At 40.2% G+C, this 6421-nt stretch overlaps 1 non-coding gene across 1 annotated transcript; it reads right to left on the minus strand.

Annotated features, from left to right (window-relative positions):
* Positions 1-5027: 5027 nt before the first annotated feature.
* On the minus strand, positions 5028-5134 carry LOC116585421. The gene has a single exon (XR_004283613.1). It is a non-coding gene; the product is annotated as a U6 spliceosomal RNA (small nuclear RNA).
* Positions 5135-6421: the final 1287 nt, after the last annotated feature.

A 6421-nucleotide genomic window follows, 5' to 3' on the forward strand; every position in this document is an offset into this window, starting at 1 on the left:
GACCTAACTCAGTGGCACTTGGCTAAGCGATCAGTATGGGAAAATGGCATTTGGCTGGGTGAAAAAAGTCAGTCTCAAAAGGTCATATACTGGGGCGCCTGGGTGGTTCAGATGGTTAAGCATCTGCCTTAGCTCAGGTCATGATCCCAGAGTCCTAAGATCAAGCCCCGCATAGGGCGCCCTGCTCAGCGGGAAGCCTGCTTCCCCTTCTTCCACTCCCCCTGCTTGTGTTCCCTCTCTCACTGTATATCTCCCTCTCTCTATCAAATAAATAAATAAAATATTTTTTAAAAAGATCATATTCCAAATGATTCCATTTATATAACATTCTAAAAAAATGACAAAATTATAAAAATAAAAAGCAGATTAGCCACTGCCAGGGGTTAGGAATGGAGTGGAAAGGGCTGGGTATGACTATAAAAGGAGATCTTTGTGATAATGGAACAGTTCTGCATCTCAACTTTGGTTGGTGGTTACAGGAATCTATACATATGATAAAATGGCATAGAACCACACACACACACATTTCAGCAATGTCAGTTTCCTCTTTTGACATTATTCCATAGTTATGTAAGGTATAATCATTGGGGGAAAATGAGTGAAAAATACACAGGACTTCTCTGTACTACTTTTTCAATTTCCTTTGAATTTATAATTTTTTCAAAGTAAAAAACCTATCAAGCACTTATTTTGCCAAGTCTTGACATTAAGGATGAACAAAACAGGGCTTTAGAAAATCCTGTCATCTGGTTGACTATAATCCTTTTAAGAAAGTGAGTAAAACCCAAATATATTAAAAATACAAATAGCAACAGAAAGAGGGTTGTAGCTATGAGTAGTTTTGGGGTTACAAAGTCCAACAACACCAAGACCCAAGTATTGAGTCTTTAGAATAACATTCAAAATGGTAACTATTAAAAAAAATAGTTAATTCAATGTTAAATTTATACAATCAGGGTAAAAAGTAGAGTATCCCCAAAAGTGGATCAAAGGCCTTACCCCAGAACAGCCCTCAGTTTTCTGCATATAAACTTATCTAAAATAAATCTACCACATACAACATTCATGTGCTGAGTGGCATGTCTTTCCCATACTGATCACCACTTGCTCACTCAGCATACTTGCCAACCTGAGTAATGGGATGTGAGCCTGGGCACAGGCCCTATTCACAAGGACAGCTGCCCATGCTCTGGGAGGGCCTCCAGGGGCACACATATTATGCAGACCCTCCACAGAGAGCAATCCATCACTTCTCATAGGACCCTTCCCTCTCATACCCCCACATTTTAGTGAGACTGCTATTACCAAGATCTCACTTTTCTTGGCATTGAGCCATTAGAAATTTTTGTTCTTTGTTCTCTCTCCCCCCCAACTCCTTTTTTAAACAAATTAAAGGCAATTTATTGTATAATATTCTTTGCCTACAATGGAATATGTGAAAAACGTGTGAGCCCATTTGTCCAACAGAAGATCCCAATATTAAAAATATAATTGAAATTATCCATGTCTTCCTCTCCCATTCCCATCCTCCTGCCTTCTCCTCAAATATTCAACCACTTTCCTGATTTTTGTGTTTATCATACCCTTGCTTTTTAAAAATAATTGGCCACAATGTATTTCTCCCCAAACAATATTTGCTCAGCTCTGAGAAAGTATGGATAGTGCTTTCACCATGGTCTTATACATGTCTCCTAATGCACATGTGCAAGGGTTTCTCTAGGGTATGTACCCAAGAATAAAATTGTCGGACCACAGAAATGTAACCTTTACCTGTGCTAGATATGCCAAGTTATTTTCCAAAGAACTTGTGCTCTTTTATAGTCCCAACTGTAGTATATAAGGTTCTGTTTTTCCACATCCTCACCAACATTTAGTATTATCAGACTTCAGAATTTTTTGTCCATCTAGTGGATATAAAATGATATCTCATTATGATTTTAATTTGCATTTCCCTGACTATTAACAAAGTTGAGAATCCTTTATTTTTATGTATTTTTAAAAAGATTTTATGTATTTATTTGGCAGAGAGAGTGAGAGAGCACAAGCAGGGGAAGCATCAGAGGGAGAGGGAGACTGACATGGGGCTGGATCCCAGAATCCTGGGATCATGACCTGAACCAAAGGCTGACACTTAACTGACTGAACCACCCAGGCACCCTAAGAATTTTTAAATTTTTTTAAAGATTATTTATTTATTTAGTGAGTGGGAGAGAGAAAGACACCATGAAAACAGGAGGGGCAGTGGGAGAGAGAGAATCTCAAGCAGACTCTGTGTTGAGCAAATAGCCCAATGTGGAGTTCGATCCCAGGACCCTGAGATCATGACCTGAGCCGAAACCAAGAGTTGGATGCCACTCAGTTGCCTCAAAGTTGAGAATCTTTTAGTATCTTTATTTATTTTTGTGAATTATATCATGTTTATTTTTGGGAATTACATGTTTTCTAAACATTTTTTTGACAAGTTGCAGACATCCTTTATATATTCTGGGACCTATTGCTTTGTCAGATGTAGTATCAAGATTTTTCTCAGAGTTCATGGCTGATCTTTTTATTCTCTTCATATTTTCAGTAAGCAGAAGTTGTTAATTTCAATGAAGTGAAATTTGTGACTTTCATTTCCATAGAGAAGAGGAATTCGAATGGGAAAACTTGGGATCTTTTAGAAAAAAAAACTACAGCAGAGTGACCCTTACAGCCTTTAGGTAGAGAAGGATTTCTTAAACAAGACCCAAAAAGTGTTCATCATAAACCATGGCTGTGTTAACAAACATTTTTTAAAGATGGTTAGAATAAATCAGGAGGATAAGCTGAGCCCTACCCACTGTTGTTTTTATTATTTTCCCAGGAGAAACAGAGCACTCTGTGCTGCTCTCGAAGGGGCAGTCTCAGAGCAAAGGGCTGTTGGTGTGGCCCCAGTAACAGCCCCAGTCCCATCCCTCTCACCTCGAGGCCACCACCTTCCCAGAAGGGAGGCACAGGGACCTGCAGTGGTTTCTTCACCTTTAGTTCTTTTTTGTTCCTAGGGCTGAGGGGGGTCTGTTTCCGCTAATCTTAACTGTGGCAAAATGCTCCAGGATGTCTATTCTTCTGGTTACATATGGAATTTCCTGGACTTCATTTGATTGCTTGGGATGGGGGCTGATTAGACGCAGCTATTTCTAGGCATCCTTGCCTTTTCTTTCCTGAAAAACCATTGTGTTAGCAACATATTTTTAGGTGGGGCTATGTTATTCACATACATTTTTTTTTCTTTTCACCAATTTCAAACCAAGTTTTCTTCCAGAAAAAAAAACATACTAGCAATGAGGGCTACTTTCAACAATTCTCTTCTTTGTAATACTATTTATATAGTCCTTGTAATACTGTACTTTAACATATTTATGATTTTAAGGCCCATTTTTCCCATGTGCAAGCTCATGAGGCTTCCCTCAATCCTTCTCATCACCCCCTACTCCTTTTTTCATCTATCTGTTTATGGGTCATTATCCCCTTCTCCATCAACATCTTCTCAGCATAGCTGAATGCTCCAGGGAGACTGGGTGGGTGTGAGGATCTGCCATGATGAATGGGTTTCTTTTCACTCTTTGGTAATGAGCTGGCTTCCACTAACAGCAGCTAATTTCTCTGTAGCTACTCGGAGTAAGTAGATTAGGTTACCAGTATCACTGCTTCTCTCATTCTAGAATCAATGATCCAATTCCCATGATCACCACCTATAAATCAGGAGAAGCTACTTTATAGAAATCCTAGTAATTGATTAGTAGGCATTTTCTGAAATAAATCATTTACAAGACAATGTCTTGGTCCCTGGCCTATTTCTGAGGCAATTAGGACCTATGGGTTGCTTATTGGTTGACTTCTTGATAATGGCCATTTATTCTGGTATAATACCTGAATCTTATCCCTAGTTTCTAGTGTTTGGGCCAACAGCTCTTTCTCATTTCTTTGTCCTAGGCTTCTTTCCAAAACCTTCTCAGATAGATGCCCAGTCTGTGATAGAGTAGATTCTGAGGTTCTATCTATCTGTTGATTTTGTTGGCACTGAAATGTCATGGTTGTTTTGATCCTTGAAGCAAGTCATAGCCAGGATCTGCCTCCTCCTGCTTTACCTTCCCAGGTTCAGCTGACCATATGAGAGGAAAAGTATGAAGTAATGTATAGGCAGAGGACACAAAGAATGCCCAGCTTCTCATCCCAAGACCTGTATGGTAATGTGGCATGTCAACAGAGAACAACTGCTCTCCAGCATTAGGTTCGCTTGAATCGGAAATCCTTGTTTTTCCAATCAGATAAGCAGAAGGTATTTATGATTTTGTATAAGCCAGGCACTAAATTATAGACTGTACCTTGAAACCTGACTGTGGGTTTGGGTGGGGGGCACCTGGGTGGCTCAGTTGGTTAAACATCTGACTCTTGGTTTCAGCTCAGGTCATGATCTCAGGGTTCTGGGATTGAGTCCCACATTGAGCTCCCTACTCAGCAGAGAATCTGATTCTCCTCTCCCTTTGCTCAACCCTATCTATGTGTGCTTTCTCCTTCTCTCACTCTCTCTTTCAAATAAATAAAATCTTTTTTAAAAGTCTGAGCAGAACAAGAGGTCATATCATCACTGGGTACCTTCTGTGAACAAGGTGATTTGTGTTAAGAGTTTTACCTACACCCTCCTATTTAATTGTATAACCATATTGGTCCTGGATGTTATCACCTAGATGAAAAACAAGGTGGAGAAAAGTTGCATACATTTTCTAGATCAATCAACTATCAAGTGAAGAAAAATTCAAACATGCAGTTAGCTAACTCAAGAGAGTGCTTTTAACCACTACAACATACTGGCTCCCCTTAAAAGGAATAAATGATAAGCCAGAATTACATGATACTAAGTAAAAGAAGGTCACAGAAAGGAGAGTTCTCAGCAGGTTAGAGTAGTCCTGTGCTATAGGTTAGAAGGGAGGGGTCCATAAGGAACACCTAATCCCACGTTTCTCAAACTTTTTGAAAAAACGTGTGATTAAAATCATATAACGTAAAAAAATATGGACTGCTTCACCAAGTTGCATGGCATCCTTGCAAAGGGGCCACAATAATCTTCTCAGTGTCATTTCAGCTTTAGCATATGTGCTGCTAAAGAGAGCAGACTCAAACTTTTAAACTTCCAAGCTACAACGTGAAATATATTTTACATCATGACCCAGTAAACACATGCACAAATAACTGAAATAAAATTTTACTACGCAATATTTACCCTACTCCATGTGGTGCACTTCATTTTTCTACTATGTTTTATATCTTTCTTTTACAATAATTCTGGTTAGGGGCACCTGGGTGGCTCAGTGGGTTAGAAGCCTCTGCCTTCAGCTTGGGTCATGATCCCAGAGTCCTGGGATTGAGCCCTGCATCAGGCTCTCTGCTCAGTGTGGAGCCTGCTTCCCCCTCTCTCTCTGCCTGCCTCTCTGCCTACTTGTGATCTCTGTCTGTCAGATAAATAAATAAAATCTTTAAAAAAATAATTCTGGTTATAGTCTATTAAACAGACTTTATGACCTAGAAATACTGGTCTAGAAACCTCAACAGATGGGGTACTTGAGATCTAGAAATGCCTTGGGTACCTAGTGCAATATCTTGCCAATAGTAATTCTAAGTGTTTTGTTTTCTTTCCTTATGTGACTCAGCACACCCACACAGCACCTCAGTGGCAGAGCTGGGATGGAATGCAGATTTCCTGACTCCTGATCCACAGTTTTTCTCTCAAGGAAAGTTTGTCAGAGAGGGACTCTCCCATGCCAGAGTTTCCTCACAGGTGTGGGTAGAAGTAGGAGGAAACAAACAGTGAAGTTGTGGAAGACTCACACTGCGGCACCCCCCAGTGGACCTTGCCCAAGGTCACTGGGTGCTAGAACGAGTTAATTCTGAAGCTGATGCTTTTTCTCTGGTTGTCTGTATTGGTTGCTCAGTGAAATCACCTGGGAGCTCTTTAACAATACTAATGTCCAGGCTACATTTGGATGAATTTCATCTAATTAGTTAAGGATGGGGTATGTTCTAAAAGCTCCTCAGGTGATTTTAATACAGTGACCATCTCAGTAAGAAGATATCCTTTAAAACTCTTCCTGCTTAAGGTGCCTGGGTGGCTCAGTTGGTTAAGTGACGGCCTTCAACTCAGGTGATTGATCCCGGAGTCCTGGGATCGAGTCCCACATCGGGCTTCCAGCTCCATGGGGAGTCTGCTTCTCCCACTGACCTCCCCTCTCATGCTCTCCTCTCTCTCTCTTTCTCAAGTAAATAAACAAAATCTTTTTTAAAAAAAGAAAACTATTCCTGCTTATCCTTCAAACTCTAGCCAAAATGCCTCTTTCCCAGCCTGATAGCATTCTGACTGAAATTTATCAATCAAAAGTAACAGCCGGGGCGCCTGGGTGGCTCA

The sequence above is a fragment of the Mustela erminea genome, chromosome 2 (assembly GCF_009829155.1).
Source record: "Mustela erminea isolate mMusErm1 chromosome 2, mMusErm1.Pri, whole genome shotgun sequence".
Classification (NCBI taxonomy): Eukaryota; Metazoa; Chordata; class Mammalia; order Carnivora; family Mustelidae; genus Mustela; species Mustela erminea.